Consider the following 25638-nt stretch of genomic DNA (forward strand, 5'->3'; position numbering starts at 1 on the left):
GATCCAGAACAGCACACAGGAAGCCTCCTGTTAAATGCTTCCTGACAAAATATAAAGCATGTAACAACATGAATCTAAAAGGTTGAACTGAAATTGTGCTAGCAAAATTGCTCAAAGACATATAAGAAATTTATCTGTAAATACTTCATTTTTCATCTTGTTTCACTCAAAATTCTATATGGTCTTTTATGTTCATATTCTCCTTTAAACACTTAAAATATTACTATGGGGCATAAATCAGTGTAAATAGCAAGCTGCATTTTCATTCTCTTCTAATCTGTTGAGCAAAGGGGACCCAGTGAATTCATAAAGGTAGATGAATTTAATCAACTTAAACAATGCCTAATTTGTGACTGTAAACATCTAAACTCATTCCTAAAACTATTGTTGAAAGAGAATGATCATATTGAATGTGACAGAATAAATTTTCATTCCATTCTTTCATGATAATAAGCCTCATGACTTTAGTCTGAAAGATTTATAGGCTTCTACATATTTATGTAAATATATAATTATGCCAAAAATATAAAAGCATTATGCATATCTAAAGCAGATATTACAAAAAAGATCTTCATGACCAAGATAATCATAATGATGTGATCACTCACCTAGAGCCAGACATCCTGGAATGTGAAGTCAAGGGGGCTTTAGAAAGCATCACTAAGAACAAAGCTAGTGGGGGTGATGGAATTCAGTTGAGCTATTTCAAATCCTGAAAGATTATGCTGTGAAAGTGCTGCACTCAATATGCCAGCAAATTTGTAAAACTCAGCAGTAGCCATAGGACTGGAAAAGGTCAGTTTTCATTCCAATCCCAAAGAAAGGCAATGCCAAAGAATGCTCAAAACTACCGAACAATTGCACTCATCTCACACACTAGTAAAGTAATGCTCAAAATTCTCCAAGCCAGGCTTCAGCAATATGTGAACCGTGAACTTCCATATGTTTAAGCTGCTTTTAGAAAAGGTAGAGGAACCAGAGATCAACTTGCCAACATCTGCTGGATCATGGAAAAAGCAAGAGAGTTCCAGAAAAAACATCTATTTCTGCTTTATTGACTATGCCAAAGCCTTTGACTGTGTGGATCACAATAAACTGTGGGAAATTCTGAAAGAGATGGGAATACCAGACCACCTGACCTGCCTCTTGAGAAACCTATATACAGGTCAGGAAGCAACAGTAAGAACTGGACATGGAACAACAGACTGGTTCCAAATAGGAAAAGGAGTATGTCAAGGCTGTATATTGTCACCCTGCTTATTTAACTTCTATGCAGAGTACATCATAAGAAATGCTGGGCTGGAAGAAGCACAAGCTGGAATCAAGATTGCCGGGAGAAGTATCAGTAACCTCAGATATGCAGATGACACCGCCCTTATGGCAGAAAGTGAAGAGGAACTAAAAAGTCTCTTGATGAAAGTGAAAGTGGAGAGAGAAAAAGTTGGCTAAAAGCTCAACATTCAGAAAACAAAGATCATGGCATCTGGTCCCATCACTTCATGGGAAATAGATGGGGAAACAGTGGAAACAGTGTCAGACTTTATTTTTGGGGGGTTCCAAAATCACTGCAGATGGTGACTGCAGCCATGAAATTCAAGATGCTTACTCCTTGGAAGAAAAGTTATGACCAAGCTAAATAGCATATTGAAAAGCAGAGACATTACTTTGCCAACAAAGGTTCGTCTAGTCAAGGCTATGGTTTTTCCAGTGGTCATGTATGGATGTGAGAGTTGGACTGTGAAGAAGGCTGAGCGCCGAAGAATTGATGCTTTTGTTTTTTTTTTTTTAAATTTTATTTTATTTTTAAACTTTACATAATTGTATTAGTTTTGCCAAATATTGAACTGTGGTGTTGGAGAAAACTGTTGAGAGTCCGTTGGACTGCAAGGAGATCCAACCAGTCCATCCTGAAGGAGATCAGCCCTGGGGTTTCTTTGGAGGGAATGATGCTGATGCTGAAACTCCAGTACTTTGGCCACCTCATGCGAAGAGTTGACTCATTGGAAAAGACTCTGATGCTGGGAGGGATTGGGGGCAGGAGGAAAAGGGGATGACAGAGGATGAGATGGCTGGATGGCATCACTGACTCGATGGACATGAGTCTGAGTGAACTCCAGGAGTTGGTGATGGACAGGGAGGCCTGGCGTGCTGCGATTCATGGGGTTGCAAAGAGTCGGACACGACTGAGCGACTGAACTGAACTGAAAGAAGATATGTGTTAAAACTAGAATAATTTCTGAATAGATTCCTTAGGTCCATTAACATCATAATATATGAATTATCACACCAAGTTAAGCACCATTACAGTCTCAAATTTAATAAAAAACAACCCAAAAATGAGTTTATTAGACAGATATAGATATTCTCTTTGAGGTTAACCTCAAATATTCATGCTTCATTTAATAACTCTTCAGGTATAAAGGTTTCAGACTGAAATTCTCAGTGGTATGTCTTTTAGTATATCCCTTATATTTGACTGTAAGCACTTTAGAAGTAGAATTTGTGTCTGAGCCATCTTCCTCTTCTAAACTCCACTCCAAAGACCTATCACTGTTCTTTTGTAATACTAAGTTTTCAGGGAATTACATTGGGGCTTTTAAGACATGTCATGTCATTTTATGGTGGGTGAAAATAACATTACTGAATTAGAAATAAATACATAAAAATTCTTGGATTATCTCCTCTACTGATTCATCCTACCCTGCCAAGTATTAGGAGTACCTATTCTCACTGAGTTTGAAATCAGTTTAAGTTTCAGTTCTATCTGTAACCAAGAAAGACTAATTATTTAAGTATTCAATAACAGACACAGAATTTTCTTAAAATTGTGTTATAAAATAATATGTTTCTGCAACAGTTCTCTCACCAATATGAAAAGAAAGTAACTCTGTCTTTTTTAGTGAAAAGTGTTTATCAGAGAAAAGGCAAGGAACTGTCAAAGATAAATGTTCAGTTAAAAAATAGAACATATATATATCTATGTATCTTTGTGTATAACTTACAGAGATACATGCATCAGTTCAGTTCAGTTCAGTTGCTCAGTCATGTCCGACTCTTTGCAACCCCATGAATCGCAGCACACCAGGCCTCCCTGTCCATCACCAACTCCTGGAGTTCACTCAAACTCATGTCCATTGAGTCGGTGATGCCATCCAGCCATCTCATCCTCTGTCTTCCCCTTTTCCTCTTGCCCCCAATCCCTCCCAGCATCAGAGTCTTTTCCAATGAGTCAACTCTTCGCATGAGGTGGCCAAAGTACTGGAGTTTCAGCATCAGCATCATTCCGTCCAAAGAAATCCCAGGGCTGATCTCCTTCAGAATGGACTGGCTGGATCTCCTTGCAGTCCAAGGGACTCTCAAGAGTTCTCCAACACCACAGTTCAAAAGCATCAATTCTTCGGTGCTCAGCCTTTCTTCACAGTCCAACTCTCACATCCATACATGACCACTGGAAAAACCATAGCCTTGACTAGACGGACCTTTGTTGGCAAAGTAATATCTCTGCTTTTCAATATGCTATCTAGGTTGGTCATAACTTTTCTTCCGAGGAGTAAGTGTCTTTTAATTTCATGGCTGTGGTCACCACCTGCAGTGATTTTGGAGGCCCAAAAAATAAAGTCTGACACTGTTTCCATTGTTTTCCCATCTATTTCATAAATATATGAATATAATTCTTCAATATATTTAGTCATTTCAACCAAACAAAATTTTCAAGTAATCACTGGATTTAGGAAGCTAGTGATTTTGGTGACTCCAAATATGCTCAGCAATTTTTGTGTTTTCATACTGACAGGTGATGAATTAAAAGTAACACCATATATTTGTTTATGGTTTTATTTACTTAGTGATTTGAAATTAATCAAACAAATACTACCATGCCTAGAGTTAAAATACATATTGAATTTTGAACAAATGTACCACATAAACATACTTGTAGTCTATTAAAGATTGCAGAATAACTGCATGCATTTCTCTTTCCTTTCAAAAAGTAATTCACCTGACCATAAGAAAGAATAAAGCATTGCTTACACATATAAGGAAAACAGGAAAAAATAGTAGGCATGAGATTTCAAAACATTTTGGAAAAGGAAACAACTGCCAGAATCTAACTTATGAAAGCAATGACAAATGCAATGTTTGGAATGGGAGAGACAAGTGAAAAGGGAGACAATATTACCTATCACCTGCTGAAGGACTAGAAATTGGTGGTTCCACCACATAACACAAAACCAATGGTCAGGAAAGGGGGTAAAGATCAGGAAACGTGGAAGTTTTGTGTTCAAACAGGACCACCTGTCACCCTCTCTCTTTGAATGTAACTGATAACTATCACCAACAGACTTCACCTGTCTTGCAGTGAAATGCTCATATTAAAGTGTCTATTTTAATGCAAGACACTAGACTCCTGAAACTAAACAGCTAAACAGAAATGATGGGGGGAAAATGCTCAAAGCATCTCTCATGAAAAGCTTGTTTGCCACCTAATCACACTGTAACAAAACCATTCACTTAGTGAACTAAGCTCATGGCGAATATCAATTCTAATCTATGCTTTATGCCTTACTTTTAAGTATAAATGTTTTATCAAAAGCCTTTATCAAAAAAGGGAAGAAACTAAAACGAAATAAAAAAGTCAGGCAATCCAGAGGAAATATAAAAATGTAGAAAGTAGAAAAATATCTTTTTAACAGTAAAATCAATAACTGATTTCCTCAGAAAAATAAAGATGTTTTGGTCACAAAGAAGATAATAAAATAACAGAGAAATAACAACTTCTAGATATTAAAAACAAGATGCCTAACTTTTTAAGTGAAAGGATAAAATTAAAATAAAAAGACAAGGACTTTTATTATATAATTTCCAAAAAGGAAAAGGATAGAAAGAGAAAGAAATGATCTATCAAAGGAAAATTACAAAAATATGTCCAAGTCTTGAAGTCCAAAATTGCTGATTGAAGCATGCTCAGTCGCTTCAGTTGTATCCGACTCTTTCTGACCCTATGGACCATAGTTCTCCAGGCTCCTCTGCCCATGGGATTTTTCAGGCCAGAATACTGGAGTGGGTTGCCATGCCCTCCTCCAGGGGATCTTCCCAATCCAGGGATCAAACCTACATTTTTTACATCTCCTGCATTGGCAGGTGGATTCTTTACCATTTAGTACCATTCACTGATTGAATGGGCACACTTAATTGTGGACTAGATGATTGAATGTAGATCACATCAGTGAGAAAGCTTGAGTTTTAAATTCCTTGAACCAAAAACATTATACAAACACAAACAGTATTCAGAATGGCATCAGAAGGTTCAATAGTATACTGTATCCTAGAAGACACTGGAAATTCACCTTCAGCATTCTGAGGGAAGATCACTCCATCCTAGAATTCTACACATACCCAATTTTAGTGAGGTCGCAAAAACTGATTTTGCTATTCGGCAACATGAGAGAGTTAATGAAAAAAGCAGAGAGGACTGAAGAGGCTGAGAATTCAACCGCAGGTCACAGAGTAAAGGAGAGAACGGGATGAAGACTTGCAGCAGGTGGAGAGAGCTCCCAACCCACACTGTAGCAAGAAGGCAGAGAAGTGTGTGAACAAAGACAATTAAAAAATATCTCAACTGATAGTTTATTGATGTTTGTGGATTTAAAAGTGTTGGTATTTGGAAAAATATTTGACCAGGGGTTGTGGACTCAAAAAACATCATCAAACTAAGCAAATGGGAAAAAGTGAAATAATGCTTAATTCAAGGAAATAAGAAAGCTGTATAACAAAGGAATTATATGATAAAACACTGACATTGTTCTTCAAAATGTGGTCTCTGACTGGCTACCAGTCCTCAACTGTGCTTTACCATGTAGTGAGGAGATAAGTAGCTTCAGTAAATCAGCTACATCAACGAGCACATTGTTTTCCCCCGCAGGTATTTTATTTTTTTTCATACAAGATTTTCTCTAGGAAAGAAATACATTGATTTTCTTTCCTACAAGGGCCCCTTTTTCTATTGCAACCCCTGCAGTTTGAGTATTATTATGTTAGTATAGCTTTCTGGCTATGAGTTTAAACAAAAATTCTGACAAAAGTGTTGTGAAGATTGACAGAAGAAGTAAAAACAGTTAATACAGAAAGAGCTATATTTTCCAATTACACAGGACAAAGTTAATGATTATCTAAAATATATAAATCAAAGACAGCAGTGTAAGAAAAATATTAAGATATACTGAAGAAAGTTTTTAAATGCTAATGCTAACATTGTTTGTCTTTGCAAACAATACTGAAGGTGAACAAGGGCTGGACAGCAAAATTTTTGCTATATTTGTATATAATGAAAATTTGCTATATAACGAAATTGCTATATTTCATTAAAGCCGTTTAGCACCGGTATACTCTTATCCATATACATATATTACTTTGATAAAAATTTTAATTGATTTTAAATAGGTTTATAAAAACTATTAAGAGTTTATGATCAAATAATTTCACATATATTGAGAACATTTTGATTTGCATATCAAAGATCTGAATATTTTATGAGTACAATAGTTGAATCATGTTTAAGAACTTTGACAAAATAAAATAATAAAATGTTAGATGACTCAAATATAAAGTGAAAATAGCTTAAAAAGCACTAAGAAACGAGAAGAAGCATTGCAGAGGAGACGTACAAAAATTATTAAAATTAAGGAGCCGCCGCCGCTAAGTCACTTCAGTCCTGTCCGACTCTGTGCGACCCCATAGACGGCAGCCCACCAGGCTCCCCCGTCCCTGGGATTCTCCAGGCAAGAACACTGGAGCGGGTTGCCATTTCCTTCTCCAGTGCATGAAACTGAAAAGTGAAAGTGAAGTCGCTCAGTCGTGTCTGACTCTTAGCGACCCCATGGACTGCAGCCTATCAGGCCCCTCCATCCATAGGATTTTCCAGGCAAGAGTACTGGAGTAGGATATCATTATAAATAATCACTAGAAAGTTTCCAGCAGCATGCCACAGGACTCTGGCTCATATGCTCAGTTGTGTCCAACTCTTTGCAACCCCATGGACTTTAGCCCACAGGCTTCTCTGTCCATGGAATTTTTCAGGCAAGAATACTGGAGTGGGTTGCCTACTCCAGGGGATCTTCCCAACCCAAGGATTGAACTTATGTCTCTTGCGTCTCCTGCATTGGAGGCTGATTCTTTACCACTGAGCCACAATAGCTTATAATAAATATAAATAAATATAATATAGGAAACATGTCTTACAATCCTGAATATTACAGAAGTATACTAGGAACAAGAAAGGAACACATTTCAGAAATATGGCAGTACTCTGTCAATAACTACTAAGAATTTCCAAAGTAGCATACCTGATGCTTCCCTTGTGGCTTATTTGTAAAGAATCTGCCCTAAATGCAGGAAACCTGAGTTCGATACCTGGCTTGGGAAGAGACCCTGGAGAAGGGAAAGGCTACCCACTCCAGTATTCTGGCCTGGAGAATCCTATGGACTGTATAGTGCATGGCATCGCAAAGAGCCATACACAACTGAGCGGCTTTCACGTCACTTCACAGATTTGAAATGGACCTCAACCTAGTAGCTCAATATAGAGCTTGTCACAATTTAATAAGTACTAACTCATTGGAGCTAATAGACAACATACTAAACTTAGGAACCTGCATTTAATTGGAAAGTGAAGAAAAATATTTATATAAATATGTGACTAGTTTTAAAATCCTATGGAGAATGACTCATTTGAAAACTCTGTGTCTTCTAAAGAACCAAACTAAAAAAGCAACTTTAGTCTCCCGCTGAATGCTGACTAGATTAATTAAGGTAGACAGAACTGACTGCTGTAATTGAATTACAGTCTTTTCTAAGAGTGGTTGTTGCCTTATTCTCTGTATTTTATTGACTCTTTTATGAGTTCTACTGCTAAATCAATTCTAATCACTGCATCAACTGGAAAAATTCCACATTCCACTGCCAGATCAATTACAGTCACACAATCAATAGCTGGTACTGAAGCCTTTTTGATTAAAAGAACATAAAAAAAAGAAATAAAGAATAGAAACTCTAGTAAAATAGAAAGTTAAAATAATTCTATTTCTGTATTAAAGAAAAGCAAACTAATTTAACACATAAATATACACATTGAATATAAAATTCAATGATAAAAATTATTTGTACTGAAATAATACGTTCATAGTAATTATTTAACTTATTTTGATTTAATGTTAGTGAATCATTTCACAGTTAAAAATTTCTTGTGTTACTTACATACATTGGATTGAAATTATTTACAATATGTAAATTTCACACTGAGCCTTGGATCTTTTGGTTCCTCTTCTATTTATTTCATCATTTCTTTTTTTTTTTAATTTTATTTTATTTTTAAACTTTACATAACTGTATTAGTTTTGCCATCATTTCTTTGTTGTTTTTGTTGTCTCTCCAAAACTTTCCTCCTTTGAAAGTAACATCACCTTTTCTTTTCCTGTTAAGAATTACCTCTGGGATGCAGTCCCACTATTCTCAATCGTTTCAAAACTTGATCAGGGATTTTCATTTCTCTTAATTTATGTTTTCCTAAATGACTGCAGTAGTATTTTAAAGTCACTAGTAATGTATTTTTCTTGAATGTCTTTAATGTCCTCAAATATAATGACATTTACTTATATGTATATGTGTGTGCTATGTCATTTCAATCATGTCCTATTCTTCTCACTCTATGGAGCATAGCCCTCCAGGCTCTTCTGTCCATGGGATTCACCAGGCAAGAATACTGGAATGGACTGCCAAGCCCTCTTCCAAGGAGGTTTCCCCATCCATAATCGAACCTGCATCTCTTACATCTCCTGCATTGGCAGAGGGGTTCTTTACCACTAGCACCACCTGGGAAGCCTTTACTTATATGACATGACTATAACTCAGAACATTTGATGATGACAAATTTCCACACATCAAATTTCATACTGTATTTTCTCTTGTGACCATAAATACCTTATGGCTTGTGTTTTCTTTTCCCTGTTATTATTGGGAATATATTAAGATTTGTGTTCAGTATCATGGTGATTTTCTAGCCACCACCACTTCCCTAAGTGACTTTTCGCATAGTCAAAAACCAGTAGCGTTTCTTCCTTGATCTGCATTATTTGATAAGCTTCAGATAGTACTATTTTCAGTTCTGACATGCTAAAAGTGGTACATGCATAAATAACATTATCAGGGCATCACACCGTCAATCAATTGTGTTCCTACGGTGTCCCAACAGTTAGAATACAGTGAAAACATTTCTGAAGCACACAAACAATTCTTAGAGGGAGTCGGATATCACCACCAAATACTGTTCATCTTCTCTGGATTGCTGAGGTTCACAGAGGCATAGAATTAGTGAAATCTTGCAAATTATCTTGGCTTAGGCTTTCATTAGAATAAAACCTAAATGTCTATCAACAGATGAATGTATAAAGAAGATATGGTACATATATACAATGGAATATTACTCAGCCATTAAAAAGAATAAAATAATGCCATTTGCAGCAACTTGGATGAACCTGGATATTATCATATTAAGTGAAGTAAGTCAGAGAGAAAGACAAGTATCATATGATATCACTTACATGTGGAATCTTAAAAGTAATACAAATGAAATGATTTACAAAAGAAAGACAGACTCACAGAATTAGAAAACAAACTGATGATCACTAAAGGTGCAATGTCAGGGGGAGGGATAAATTAGTTGGTTTGGATTAACATGTATACCTATATATAAAACAGATAATCAACAAGCACCTACTGTATAACACAGGGAACTCTACTCAATACTCTGTAATAACCTATATGAGAAAATAAACTGAAAAAGATTGAATATATGTATAACTGAATCACTTTGCTATAAACCTAAAACTAACATAGCATTATAAATTGACTCTAATCCAATATAAAATTTAAAAAAAATTAAGATAAAAATAAATGGCATTTCAAAAAGAAAGAAAAAAGTAGGACCCAGCCATACATATAGCAAAAATTTTGAAAATAATGAGATAATTCAGTGGACTACTTTGCTTTCTCTCAAACTTAATGATATAATTGGACATTGCCTAAAATGAACAAAAGTTGTAATAGGTGCAATAACAACTGTCTGGTTTTATTTTCCATTTAAGATATTGTAAATTGGAAAATGGAATTATAAATAACAAATACATGGATCTCAGTTTTTTTTAACTATGTTTTCTTCCTTCACCTACCATAGAGCCCTGGTATGTCACCTTTAGAGTGATACTCTCAGTTTAATGTTCATCTACCATTTCCAGTCTTATTCTTGCTCTCCTCCACATTACTATCCTGAGATATTTTAAGGTGAGCAGAGAAGGAGTGGAGAACATGGAATATACTTATATGTGCATGTGTCATCGCTCAGTCGTGTCCTACTCTTTGTGACCCCACGGACTGTATCCTACGAGGCTCCTCTGTCTGTGGGATTTTCCAGACAAGAGTACTGGAGTGGGTTGCCATTTCCTTCTCCAGGGGATCTTCCTAACCCAGGGATCAAACCCGGGTCTCCTGCATTGCAGGCAGACAAGCCACCAGGACATTTCTCTGAACTCACTCCTGCTGTCCTCCACTGTTGTGTTCCACTGGCCCTCTGTTCTACATCTCATGATTTGCTCTCCATATCACTGCTCTTGAAGAACTCTTTTTTGAATTACTGAACCTTTTCATTTCTGATTAACAGCTTTTTTATGGGTCTTTCTCTAGCAGTATTGTTGCCTCATCTCCATTTCCTTTTTTCCTTTACTCCACATCTCTTCTCTGCTCTATGTGATTTAGACATTTCAGGGACAGGCTAAACCAGGAAATGGTAATAAACAGCTTTTAAAGGGCATGTGAAATCCACACCCTCTCCATTGCTTGAAGCTTGCTGCTTCTCTCATAAGTTCTATGTCCTTAAAGTCTGGCCTACATATTAAAGTTCTTGACCATCCAAGAGGTGTGTACACATCTTCACAACAATTTTGAACTGGATTAAATTAGGGATTGTTTTACTCCCAAGAAAATCAATAGTTGTGACTACCACAGTGTCCCAGGACTCGTCTCAACAGGGAAGAATCTCCCTAAGACTTCTATGACAGTAGGAAGGTTATGTTGAAAGCATGTAGCATTTCTGCCCTAGTTAAAACCCTGTACTACAATAGTGATTATATGTCTTAGCCAAAATATGCAGATTTAATATGGAAAGTAGATTGTGTTCTGACTTTTGTGGCTTTCTCTTATACCCATTCTATTTTGAACTCTCTGGTGAGGGTAGAAACTTGCTATCTTTCACATACACCCTGCGCAGAGAGAGAAAATGCTAAGAGAATATGAACATAATTTGAAAATTCACCAAAATTTCATCTACTTGAATAATATTGATCCCTGAGACTTGTGACAGAAATGGAAATTATTTTTAATAACACTATTTTGATAATTTTTAAAGTCATAGTACAAAAGCCACATTATATTTGTTGGGACTTTTACTGTTTATAAAACGTTTTTGAGAACCTTATGCTCTATGAATTTCTATAAGAATCCTCTGAAGTAGAAAAGACAGAATAAATGCTTAGTACAAGATCAGTCAAGTGGAGAGTGGCCATCAAAAATAGAATTTAGAGCATCTGTAATATGCAATATTGTTTAGTAGCTAAGTCATGTCGGATACTCTGTGACTCCATGGACTGTAGCCCACCAGGCTTCTCTGCCCATGGGTTTCCCCAGGTAAGAATACTGGAGTGGGTTGCCATTTTCTTCTCCAGAGGATCTTCCCAACTCAGACTGAATCCACATATCCTGACTGGGAGGCCGATTCTTTACCACTGAGCCACCAGGGAAGCCCATAATATGCAATATCTTACTATAATCTACATTCATTTTAAGCTCTATTTCTTTGAAATACTTTTAATAATTCTTCTTTATTTATATTACCAATCCAGAATTTAATATCATTATCAACTTACAGCTAGAGTAAAGTAATAACAAGTTAACTGTTTTCTCCCTCTCTCCCCCAATACCAATACCAGTTATGTATTAAATTAAATCTCCCTACAATATTATGATTTTCATATGACTTCCTTATTGAAATCCTTTAATAATTCATTGTTGCCTAGAGGATAATATGTCAGGATAAGTCTTGGTATCACTTAGAATCCTTGGTATCACTAATGGTTTCACCTTGGCAAGTCAGGATACTACACTGAATAAAAGACCATCAACTTTAGAAATAATGACCTCAGAAAAAATCCTCTTTCTACCTCTTGAAGCCATTGAAACCGTAGCATGTTTGTATCCTCAGTTAACTCAACTGTAAGATGAGGCTAGTTGTTCTTAGCTGTAGTGTAGGGTAAGGGAGTTAGAGAAGTTGAGGTTCAGAAAAAGAACGAGACCAGCACTTCACAGGAACAGATCACCTTTAATGAGGCAAGAAGGGGCAGCAGTCAGATTTGTGAGCTGCTGCACTAAACCAAGAAAAGAGTGAGTATATATAGGCATATATGTGGAAATCTACTGTCTTAAGACGGCCTGGTCTTCTCCAAGGCTGTTCAGAGTAGTTATCTCTTAAACGGCTGGAGCAAGGAATTCTGGAGATCAGCCAGAGGCTGGGACCTGTGGCTGGGAGCTGGGCGTAATCAATGTCTATTTTTTTTCTTCAGGTGAGAGAGTTCCTTGTTTTGCATAGAATGGTGGGGAGGACCTGGAGGAAAGTTTTAACCCCAGGCTATTTTGAGCCGTGTAGCTTTCCTTCATGTAGTATTGTGTGATTTTCATTATTATTTACCAAAGCTTATTTTCTACCATTCCTTGATGCCAAATTATTTCAGCTTAATAAACTTAAAGAATCACATAGAAATATTTTTCTTGCCACATATATCAGTCTTTTTGCCTGTCTGCATTCTGTTATATCCAATCAACATCTCAGAATAGGAGGAGGCAAAGAAAAGTGTAAACCAAACAATCAAAAAAACTCAGGTGAAACAGCTTTGGGAATTTTATTACTTATCAATTTTTATCATAATAGGTAAATACACAAAATGAATAATGAAGCCAAAAGTATCTTTTTTTATACATTTAAGGTACATTAACAACAAAGGTAAATGTAGAATTTTGATGTTGGATAGAGTTTATTCATATTAATGCTAAAAAATATGCAAAAAATGATAGCATTAAATGACAGAAAAAGAAAATGAAGAGAAAAGTAGCTCTTGATATAGTCAAGTATGATGAATTTCGGTTGCAAAAATTACTAACCAGGGGAAGATATTAATCTTTGCTATAATAAATTTAAAAGTTATTAGTGAATAACAAGATGACTTTCAGTCTATTCAAATATTAGTTTGCTGCATCAATCTGCCTATGACTTTTTTTTTAGTTCCTTAGAATGGTAATGATATATTTCTTCTAGCCTCCATTAAACTTTTATAAGCTCAATGATCCCAGATAATGCACATCTTCATTGGTTTACCAACTGCTTATTTTTATATTCTATCAGTAAGCATATTTTGCATTTACTAGCAATAACTTTAAATATTTCAGTAGCTCACAGTCCATTAAATACAATTAGTATGAAATGCCTGCAGATGACAAAGTGAGAAATTAAGTTATTAGCAAATCAATCAAAGAAAATTGCAAGGATAGCAGAAGTGGATAATATCAGTTCCATGGTAGCAGAGCCCTAGTAAAAGCAAGTATTTGTTTCAGCCTTCAGATGGGGAACACTAGAATCACAGGCCTGTTCCTTGAAAATGCTGCACACATTAGATGACATTTTACAGCAATAGGATTACATAGGAGTGTTAGGTGGCACTAATGGTAAAGTACCCACCTGCCAATTCAGGATACTTAAAGAGTCATAGATTCAATCCCTGGGTTGGGAAGATCCCCTGGAGGAGGGCCCGGGAACCCACTCCAGTATTCTTGCCTGGAAAATCCCCTGGGCAGAGGAGCTTAGCCTGCTACAGTCCGTAGTGTCGCAAAGAGTTAGACATGAAGGAAGCAACTAGCACGTAGCACAGACATCTTCACAAGGGAGGAGAGGTAGATTTTTATCCTGGTAGAAAATGGTTACATGAGATAATGTGGTGAATATGATTCTCTTAACTATGCTAGGTGCCATATTGAGCCAAATATTAGCAATTTTTCTATATCCTTATAACGCTTGAGCACAGAGAACTCCAATTTTCTTCTGCTCATTTCTAGCCCAAGCCAGCCATATATATACACAGCCTTTCACAACACCTTAATACTGACTTTGTCCTTCCATTTGTTAGGCAAGAAAAAATCAGATTTATCTTTGACACCTCTCTTTCCCTCACAAACCTACACTCAATTGATTAGAAAATTCCCCTGGATCTACGTTCAAAATATACCCAGAATCTTATACATTCTTACCAATGCCAGTGAAACCATCTGACCTCAGCCTCCTCATTCGTCCCAGCCTTCACCAATCGGTATGCTTCTCACTTGTCCCCCTTCCATCAATGTTAACACAGCATCCAGAAGGATGTGCTAAAATTTGTCACATCAGGTTCCTCCTCTGTACCAAACCAATAGAGAACAACTGCAAACAGAATTATGGAAACATCCCTTTCAGTGACTTCTGATCATATCTGGTACTACCCCAGCCTTGTTCCAGACAAAATGGCCTTCATCTAGTCCCTAGGAAACACCAGTATGGTATCCAAATAATTAGGGTCTTGAATCTAGCAGTTTTCTCAAAATGAAATACAATCTTCCCCACATATCTATGTGATGAATTCCCTCACATTCTTCAACTCTCTGCTCAAAGTTCAACTCACACAGTTACTCATTTCTAGTACCCCCACTCCCTGCTGCCCTCTAGCCCCTACACTCTATTCCCTCACCCTGCTGTAATATATGCTTTATGTTTCCAAAAACTTATGTTATTTCTGTCTTCCCTTCTGGACCATAAGCTCCACAAAAGCAGAAGTCTTTCTTAGTTTGTTCACTGATACACCACAAGCCGCTAAAACAGGAATTACATTTGAGGAATGTAATATGAAGGAATGCTCTGTAAACTTATCAGCTCTAGGTTAATAAGGCTTGATAATAAGGCTATCTGTGCAAGAATCCCTACCTAGGCAATAATTCATAATTCTCCCTTCTCTACCCAGCAATTGAATGGCCTATAATATGGGCTCCATCCATTCACAGAAAATACACACAATAAAGAATTAGAGGCCTCACTTTTCAAAAAGGGCCTAATAATCACTGTTGTATAAAACTTGGAATTATATTAAGTGAATAAAACAAAATATATAAAATGAAACATACAATATTATATACTTCATTCTTTAGAGAGATTTTTACCCATGAGTATTCTCTTACTAAGGAGTTGATAATAGTTTGATGAGATGAAGAATCAGTGCCTTTTCCCAGTTTGAAGCACATATAATGAGATTTATAATACGAATCCAGAAGACTATGTACTTTTGAGGTATTTATACAAACTCTTTTTTCAAATAATATTGCTATTATTACCAGTATACCCTGTCCCACTGCTGTTTTTTTTTTTCTATTTTTTTTCTCCCATCCTGATTTTGTTCTGTATTCTACCATTGCAATGAAAGCCACTTTTCTACACCTATCATTTCTCTTTCTCTTCTTAAACTCTTCTCCTTATGGCCCTGACACAAGCTATAGTGTGTGGTCTTCTCAGGGTTTGCTGGGGCTAAGTCACTTCAGTCATGTCCGACTCTGTGCAACCCCATAGACGGCAGCCCACCAGGCTCCCCCATCCCTGGGATTCTCCAGGCAAGAACACTGGAGTGGGTTGCCATTTCCTTCTCCAATGCATGAAAGTGAAAAGTGAAAGGGAAGTTGCTCAGTCATGTCCGACTCTTAGCGACCCCATGGACTGCAGCCTACCAGGCTCCTCCGTCCATGGGATTTTCCAGGCAAGAGTATTGGAGTGGGGTGTCATGGCCTTCTCTGGGTTTACCTATCTACAATTCTAAGATTAAACAGTCTCTCAAAGGCATACTTACTTCCGTTCGGATAAAGTCTTTGGGCTCAATAAAAAAAAAAAAAAGGCTGCTTTACAGAAATTCAAATCTCCTACATAGGCTTTAAAGCATCACCAGCAAAATATTTGTAACATCTCATTGTTTATAATCTTTCAGGCATCCTACATAGATAATACATATCTTTAAAAAAGTGTACATTTAGAGCATTTCCTTTTATCAATTTTCTATTATACCAATTAAGTTTTGCATTCTGATTGTAGTCTTTGCCCTTCTTTTATTCCCTTTAATAACCCAAGATTTCATAAAACCCCAGTGGTTTTTTAAAGCAGAATATTTGCATAAACATTTCTTGCAGAGAGTTGAGTTCATTGGGAAATTCTTTCTCTTTGGCCTTTATAGTTGTGGACATATACATATGTATGTGTACATAATATATAGGAACATACTTTATTAATATTTACTTCTATCTGTTATGCTGCCAATGATCTGATACAAAATTTTGTTTAGACTACTCCATCTCCTCTAGATCATATGAAGTTACTCGTCATCTATGAGATTTACTGGAAACAATGACAGCAATTCCAACTTCCTTCCCTTTAATCAAGAGATTGACTACTCTTATATTAAATGATACAGATTACAAAATAATGCTGGCTTGCCTATTAGATTGTCAAGCTGTTTGAAGTCTAGCTGATGTTTCCCTCTTCCTATTATTTCTTCATAGCCATCCACAGCTGGGTTCATCCCATCTCTGGAATGATGCCAGTATTAAAAAAAAAAAAAAAAAGTAAACAAACCTTCATTATGAAAAGACACCTGCTCAGTGGTTCTTGTGCCATCTGACTTTATAAGCAATGATCAAAGTATTATCCCAACATTTCAGTGAATAATATTTTTTTCTATTTCTTCTCATTTTGTCAAGACAATTTCCCAGTACTCTATACCATGAGAACTTGGTTGTTTATTTAATCACAAGCCCAATAAAAACTGTAACAGAAAACACCTTACCAGGCAATTGAAATGATAGAGACTATCTGTGTAGATTTATATGGCTAAGTTTTTGTCTGCCCCTAAATTCATAAATATCACTGCATATTCTCTCGCAGTTAAGACAACTAGTAATTGTAATGCCAGCCCCCTGGTGGCTCAGCCAGTAAAGAACGTCTGCAATGCAGGAGACTCGAGTTCAATCCCTGGGTCAGAAAGATCCCCTGGAGAAGGGAATGGCAACCCACTCCATTATTCTTGCTTGGAGAATCCCATGGACAGAGGAGCCTGGTGGGTTACAGTCCATGGGGTCGCAAAGAGTCAGACACAACTGAGCAACTAACATTTCACACTTTCACTTGACAACTATTGTAAGATGCACCAGTATTTTACATCCTCTAAGAGAAAAAAATGCTGTTGGTTGTAACTGTCACATGTCACTGATTGTGAGACATAAGCTGCTTTCAGAAATGTTAAAATAAAAAAATAAAAAAAAACTAATCTCATTTTGGATGATTCAAAGGAAAGAATGTTACTCCTTGTTCTTATGAATAGAAGATTCATATTTAAGTAATATACAGGAAATATTATTCACTTGAATGAGCTCAGATGTAATTGGATATTATTATAGATCAGATATTTGAAATTTCCTGAATAAATACCAACTTTAAGCTCAGCAGAATCTTATGGCACAACGTTGTTCATTCAAAAGCATATCCTAAGGTGGCCATTTCATCTCAATTTGCTCACAACTTTTCATTTTCACACTGAAAGTCCTGCACCCCAGATGTATTAGTCTGCTAAAACTGTCATAACAAAATATCACAGACCATGAACCTCAAATGACAGAAATTTTTTTTTTTCACAGCTCTGGAGGATGGAAAGTCCAACGTCAAAGTTTTGGCAGGGTTCAGTGTCTGATGATAGTTCTCTTTCTGGCTGTAGATGGCCCCCTTCTCACTGCATTGTCACAAGGCCCTTGCTATGAGTGACACCAGAACGAGAGAGATCTCTCTTCTCACAAGGTTATGGCCTTAGCTTTATGACCTTGAGTGTGTGCATGCTAAGTTGCTTTAGTCTTATCCTCTGTCCATGGGATTCTCCAGGCAAATATACTGGAGTGGTTTGTCATGCCCTCCTCCAGGGGATCTTCCCAACCCAAGGATTGAACCTGTGTCTTTATATCTCTTATACAGGTGGTGGGTGGGGCTTCCCTGGTGGTTCAAACAGTAAAGAATCTGCCTGAAATGTGAGAGACCTGGGTTCAATCCCTGGGTTGGGAAGATCCCCTGGAGAAGGGAATGGCTACCCACTCCAGTATTCTTGCCTGGAGAATTCCAGGTACAGAGAGGAGCCTGGCAGGCTACAGTACATGGAGTTGCAAAGAATCAGGTCACAAAAAGCTGGGTGACTAATTCCTTCACTTTTCTGTGCCACTCGCACCCCTTGGGGGTCCTCTGCGACCTTTCAAGCATGCTGCCGCCGTCATGTTGCTAACGTCGCTTCATTCGTGTCCCACTCTGCCAGACTCCTCCATCCACGGGATTCTCCAGGCGAGAATTCTGGAGTGGGTTGCCATGCCTTCTTCCAACCTTAATTTCTTCCTAAAAGCCCTGTCTCTAGAAACACTCACTTTGAGGTTTAGGGCTGAAACTCATAACATTTTGAAAGGACAAAATTCACTCCATTGCACCAGGAAACCCCTCAGTCCTGGGCAAACTGGGATGGCTGATCACTGAGTTACACTTTCTTACATGAAAGGCTAAAAAGAAAATCCGCTTGGTTGTAACTCTGCGTGAGCTCATTTAAAAATTAATATAAAATAAATAAATAAATAAAAATTAATATAATCTTAAGCAGAGATAAAATAGTTCTCTACAACTAACATTTTTCTTTGATGAATTAACATTTACATTATTTAAATACCCAAACAATATGTCATGTGTAGGATAGAAGATATAGGACATCAGATTTCATAATCACTAAGCACAGGGTAGATCACTGAGCCAGGATGCTACATGAATCTCTCTTTCTCTCTTCAACACTCTCCTTGTTATGCAGGGATGCAAAACCTTAAAAAAATGTACATTTTATAAGCTCCATTGCCAGCGGGGTTCCAATTTAAGTTTCTCTCATAGTAGAGAGACTTTGCACAAATTCTGCAAGACACTGGAGAATTAGATGTCATCATTGCCTCAGAAACTTATAGCCAAAAAGGTCCACTGTTCTGCTGGAAAGAACCATTTATTGCTGGCAGCCAAAATCGTCAGTAGTTTTCTGGGATTCCTTCTTTCTCGTTTCCTGCACCCTATCAGCAGCTTCTCTGACCTTCACTCCTATAAGCTATTAATTATTTCTATTAAATAGAAAGAAGGTTCATTGAAATCTAGAGTGCTATCTTCTGCACTAAAGGAATTATAATGAATAAAATTTTGTAGAGTGCTTTCTAGAAATAATACTGAAATAATTTTGTTTAGTTATTTGCTTTCTCTTTTCCTCATAAAAATTATAAGAAAAAATCTAGTGCTTTCTGCATTCAATACAATATAATCATTTTTTAAACACTAGATTTTATTTTCCAGAAAGGAAAATAAAACTAATTAAAAAGCTTGGCAAAAATCACACACACACACACACACACACACACAAATGTGTTTTTCTATTTACTACACCCCATCATTTTGCCCTAAGAAATGAGATCTTCATTTAAATATCTTAGAAAATGAAACACAAACTTAGAAAAATGGCAAGGGATCATGTTGCTAGGACTACTTACTTGTATATGATTTCCATTTAAATCTGTTTCAAATCCCATTTGAAAGAATCAAGGCAAAAAATCACAGTCCACTGTAGTGGGTAGGATATCTTCAGCAGTATCTTTTAATGTCTGTTTATATCTAAGAAATAATATCTTAGTTTCTAAACTATAACAATTTCAAAGTATTTCTAGTATAACCTCAATTTCCTAATTGCCCATTTCCCAAAGAAGAACTTCCTGCCCCCCAAATGAAGTTTTTTGGCGACACCAGACGGCATTTGGAGATCTTAGTTTCCAAACCAGGGATCAAACCCATGCTCCCTGCAGTGAAGGCACAGATTCTTAACCACTGGAAAACCAGGGATGTACTGAAGAAGAATAGAAAAGTCTTTTAAATAAAAACATTCATCAAGACAAACTGCTTGAAGGGAAAGCTCTTTTCTAGATTTTGTCTTGTCAATATCAAGTCAGCATAGCAGGACAACTATTTAGTACTTATTTATTTTATTTACTTATCATTAGTCATTTTGGCATTATTTGGCATGTTTGCGTACTAGCACGCTTAATTTAATTCAAATAACTTCCAAGATTTCATAGCTCATAATCTTATCGAAAGACTCTTTTCTCTGGGTTATCAATATAGATTATGCCATTAGCTTTGTAATACAAATATATATCTCAACGTATTTGTGATATTTTCAAATGTTACACCAAAGCTAAAATCAATATTCAAAATATTATTATGATTTACTACTAGAGAGATACATGCATATCTCTCTAACCTCCATAAGTTGTTGTTTGTTTTGAAAATTCAAGTCAAAAAATTACAATCGGAAAAGGTAATTATGCTTTTGAAAAGGAACCAAAGAGAAAGCAGGCAGTTTTATCCTATATCACTGGATATTTTAGAAAGGATTTCATAGATTTCTTTGTGTGCACAATTATAGTTTATTTTTATATTGTTGACTTTTCAGTTACTGTCACTTAAATATGGGAATCAAAGATAAATAGGAGTCAAGAATGTTTATTCTATAAATGTCATTCATGATCTATTCTGTAATTTACAATGTGACATTTTAATACATCACCTTCTTAATCTCACTTGTATAAAGTAATATAATCAGATGACTTGAAGTAGCCAAAATTTTAATTTGAGTATCTCCAAAGTCAGCTGTTTCAAGTTTTTAAGACAAGACTTAATTTAGATTATACTTGTATAAAATCACATATTCCCAGATATGGCACCCCATCCAAACTATGATGGATATGGCATATAGGTTAGGATAGATGGTATCACAGGATGTGGTGTGGAATTTAGGTAAACAGGGAAACTGTCTTCTCCTTTTATATAGGATATAAATGTCATGGAATTATAAATATATGTTCTCTTGCTTAAATATACAGAACTGGATTGGTGTATGAATTAGATTGTAAATCCAGGAAAACACAAATTTGTTTCCTATGATTCCTTATTTAAATTTAGCTTGTGCTTTACATAACGCTCTGAGAAATAGAGGAATGTCATTCTTTAAAAGACAGGATACCAGCTAACTGCAATGAGACACAAGCACTTTGTAAAAAAATTTAAGGAGTTTTGACAAAAACTGATTCATAGGCCCTGATTAGAGGGTTACACACGCATCTTGCCTAGAAACCAAAGCTAATTAGTTGGAATAGTCTATTTCCCACTTTTTTTTTTTTAATTGAGGGAAGGACATGACACATATAGGGAGGAAAAATGTTAAATCTCTCACTGTTTTCACACAAACAATTTTTCATTCTTTAAAAGATATCACCCGGGTCGGGTGGGAGGGGGGATATATCACTACGAGAAAATCACTTACTCTAGTTAAAATGTTAGACAAGTCAACATCACTAGTCCATTACTAGATGCAAGCAAAGTTTTTACAATATTAACTAATAGTAATTACTAGCATGTATTGAATATCTGCTGAAAAGTCAATTTTATTAAAGCATTTGCATGTATCATCTCTTTTTACTGTCTCAGAAAACTTGTCAGTGAAGTGCTATTATAACTTCCATCTTGCAGATAAAATAATAGAAAGATTATTAGAGAAAGAAAGCCAAATGCTATTCATACAATGTTCAACTTCAGAAGCTGAGCTCTAAAGCTCTGTAATAAGCAATGTCTTAAGAGTTTATTCATTATGGCAGTGATATAACTTCCTTAAATCATTGTGCTCTTCTACAGAAGCTCCTTGAGAAGGAGAAGTCGAGTATTATCAAGAAAAGTGATATCTTTGATGAGCTTTAAGATCCTAGCAAGTGTATAACCAGGGAATGATTTTAAAAGGTAAGCTTTGTGAAGAGGGAGATTTACAAATTCTAAATCTTCTGTTTGACCAAGACATGTGTGCTGTCATTTCAGTCATGTCTGAATGTTTGCAACCCTATGGACTGTAGCCCACCAGGCTCCTCTGTCCATAGGATTCTCCAGGCAAAAATACTGAAGTGGGTTGCCATATCCTCCTCCATGGGATCTTCCTGACCAGGGATCAAACTTGCATCTCCTGCATTGCAGGGAGATTCTTTACCACTGAGCCACCAGGGAAGCCCTTAGTCGAGACAAGCTTGACTCAATGCCCCTAATAGGTAAGCCAATAAAGAATCTACCAGCCAAGGCAGGAGATGTAAGTGACACAGGAGACACGGGTTGGATCTGCTGGGGAGGAAAATCCCCTGGAGGAGCCTATGGCAACCCACTCCAGTGGAGAATCCCATGGACAGAGGAGCCTGGCAGGCTACAGTCCAAAGGGGTTTCAAAGAGTCAGACTTGATTGAGCAAACACACACACACACACACAAATATCAGACAAGTTTCTTCCGGACTATTGGCCCCTTGATGTCCCTTTTTATACTGCATTTCCCTTAGAAAACTTGCAATTATAAATTCTTTTTTTTCTGACCCTTTCTTATGTAAATCTTCTACAACCCAGGAATGTCTTTCTTAAGGACCTGGAAATCATTCCTTTGAAATGCAATCATTAAGAAACCAGGAACCCAATCTCCTAGTCTCTGTTGAAGGGTAGTCATGTAACTTCAACGAGGACAATCAGCAAAAACAGACAGCCTGTCACAGGGATCACCTCCAAGCTAATATCCTCCAGTACTTTCCCATTAGCTTACACCAGGGTTTCAAAAATTCTCCCACCTTTTGTTCTAGCAGAGGTGAGTTCAATCTCTTTCTCCTATTTCAATAGTCTCGAATAAACCCTTCTGTGATGTTTTTAGTATGTCCAATGCACTTTTTTTTCCTATAGATGCTTTACACACCAAGGGCCAGGTCCTGAAGGCTGTAACTAAACAGTGCAGAGAATCTGGACCAGACTGGTGAGATGAGAATCAAACTCCATGTTAAGAATTTTGGTTTTCATTCTAAGAACATCCACTAAAGGTCTTTAAGGTTTGAGTGCAGAGAGAAGGGGGAAAGAAGTTGACTATAATATAATTTCCTTGTTTAAGAAAAAAAAAACAGTGTAAAGAGAAGGAGCACAGAATGGTTTAAGTGTATTTGTAGGCTGACAGATTAATCAGATGAGAGAAGATGGTAGATCCAGGTAAGAAAGAATTGTAAATATTTAGTATATATTTAAGAGGTAACTCTCAGGTGTGGATGGTGGGATTGAAAAAGGGATGAGAAATATAGTTTATATATATATAGAAATGTAGACATTATATCCGGAACAAGTTTATTTAATATTCCCCACCTTTTTACGTTTTATATAAATGTGGATGATTGATGTGTTAGTCAATAGTCTCAAAACATTTTATACATATATGTAAAGGAAAATTAATTTCTAGAAAAGGTAGTCAGATAGCTACAATTTAACCAACCGTACGTCAAAATTTGACTTTTCTAATTTCTTAAAGGTACAGATAGAATTTAATCAAATAGAATTAAGATTCTAATTAATCCCATGAATAATTTTTTAAAGTTCCCACACTGAGTCTGAAAGCTGCTTTTAGCATCCCTATCTAAGAAACCCTTACAAAATATGACTCTTTCCCACAGTTATGCATATTGATTTCTTTAATATTCAGAAGCATGGGTTACTATGAATAATAAAGTGAGATGGATTATGAGAGTATTTATTGTTTGATGAATGGAGTGGGTGATCATCTGAATCAGAGAAAAAATACTAAGAACAAAGCATATCAATGCACATAATTATTCATACCATAAAAGAATAAAAATGTGAATGTGATTAATATACTTGAAATATGAAGGCTGTGACTTCTCTATGCTTTCTTTCTTTCACTGAATTTTGTCATTAATAACCTTTCATGAACTCAAAAAAAAGAATCTAAAATAAAAAATATAATTGTGAGAGACTAAGAATGCCCATTACCATTTCCAATAGAAGAAAACTGAATACCCTTCAAAAATCATTTACTGATCCTTTTGATTTGAAATAACATGATCATTGTTCTGCAAATGACCCATACATGCAAATCAAGAGAGAGGCCTATCCTTTCCAGAGTTCTGTGAGGAAACTGTATTTATAGTTGTACATAAGACAGCACATTTAAAAAATGAATAAAGTCAGAATTTAAAACATTATATAACACAGTTTCAATTACGCCCAACCCCAGTTTTTACTCTCTGAACAGAAGATTTCATCTTGTGAAAACCCTTCCAGATGTTTCATATAAATTTAGTTTCAGTAATTCTAAAAGAGAGTCCCTAACTCATAATCCTTCCTCTTTACATACTTTATTGTGGTTTATTAAACCACCTTACTTATAGCATGTGTGTGTGTGTGTGTGTGTGTGTGTGTGTGTGTGTGTGTCAGTTTCTCAGTCATGTCCAATTCTTTGAGACTTTATGACTGTAGCCCACCAGGCTCTTCTGTCCATGAAATTCTCCAGGCAAGACTACTGGAATGGGTAGTCATTCCCTTCTCCAGGGGATCTTCCTGACCCAGGGATCGAACCCGTCTCCCACTTTTCAGGCGGATTCTTTACCATCTGGACCACCAGGAAAGCCCTTATTTCTATTAACTAGGTCATTAAAAGGCGTCCCTGGTGGCTCAGAAGGTAAAGCGTCTGCCTGCAATGCAGGATACCTGGCATCAATTTCTGGGTCGGGAAGATCCCCTGGAAAAGGAAATGGCAATCCACTGTGTTTCTCCACTCTTTATTATATTATCAATCCCAAACTTCTGTTGATTTTTTAAAAAATGTTATTCACCTCCACTTGTCCTTTCTCTCCCTTAAGACAGCGTATGAAATGAAATCTGGGTAAGCACCTACAACATACATCAGTCACAGGTACAAAGATTAAGACCTCACTACTTCTTTCAGGGGATTCATGTTCTAGAGTTAAGCAAGAAGGGTCTGTAATCTGAGAGATTGTTATGCCGGCAGATTTGCCACTTTGCTAGGTCTATCTTTTCAAATGATTGAGTTTCTTATAGTAAAAGTATATAACCATTTACACCTGAAAGGGTTTTTAAAAACAAAGAACAAAAAGGAGAGGGAAAAAGAAGATAAAACAGAAGATTGTTGTCCCCTAGAGCCTCTGAAAGCTCCGTGAAGTAAACTCAACAGAAAAATAAAATGGCTTTCAGATCAGATCAGATCAGATCAGTCGCTCAGTCGTGTCCGACTCTTTGGGACCCCATGATCCGCAGCACGCCAGGCCTCCCTGTCCATCACCAACTCCCGGAGTTCACTCAGACTCAAGTCCATTGAGTCAGTGATGCCATCCAGACATCTCATCATCTGTTGTCCGCTTTTCCTCCTGCCCCCAATCCCTCCCAGCATCAGAGTCTTTTCCAATGAGTCAACTCTTCGCATGAGGTGGCCAAAGTACTGGACTTTCAGCTTTAGCATCATTCCTTCCAAAGAAATCCCAGGGCTGATCTCCTTCAGAATGGA

The sequence above is a fragment of the Bubalus bubalis genome, chromosome 20, assembly GCF_019923935.1.
Source record: "Bubalus bubalis isolate 160015118507 breed Murrah chromosome 20, NDDB_SH_1, whole genome shotgun sequence".
Taxonomy (NCBI): Eukaryota; Metazoa; Chordata; class Mammalia; order Artiodactyla; family Bovidae; genus Bubalus; species Bubalus bubalis.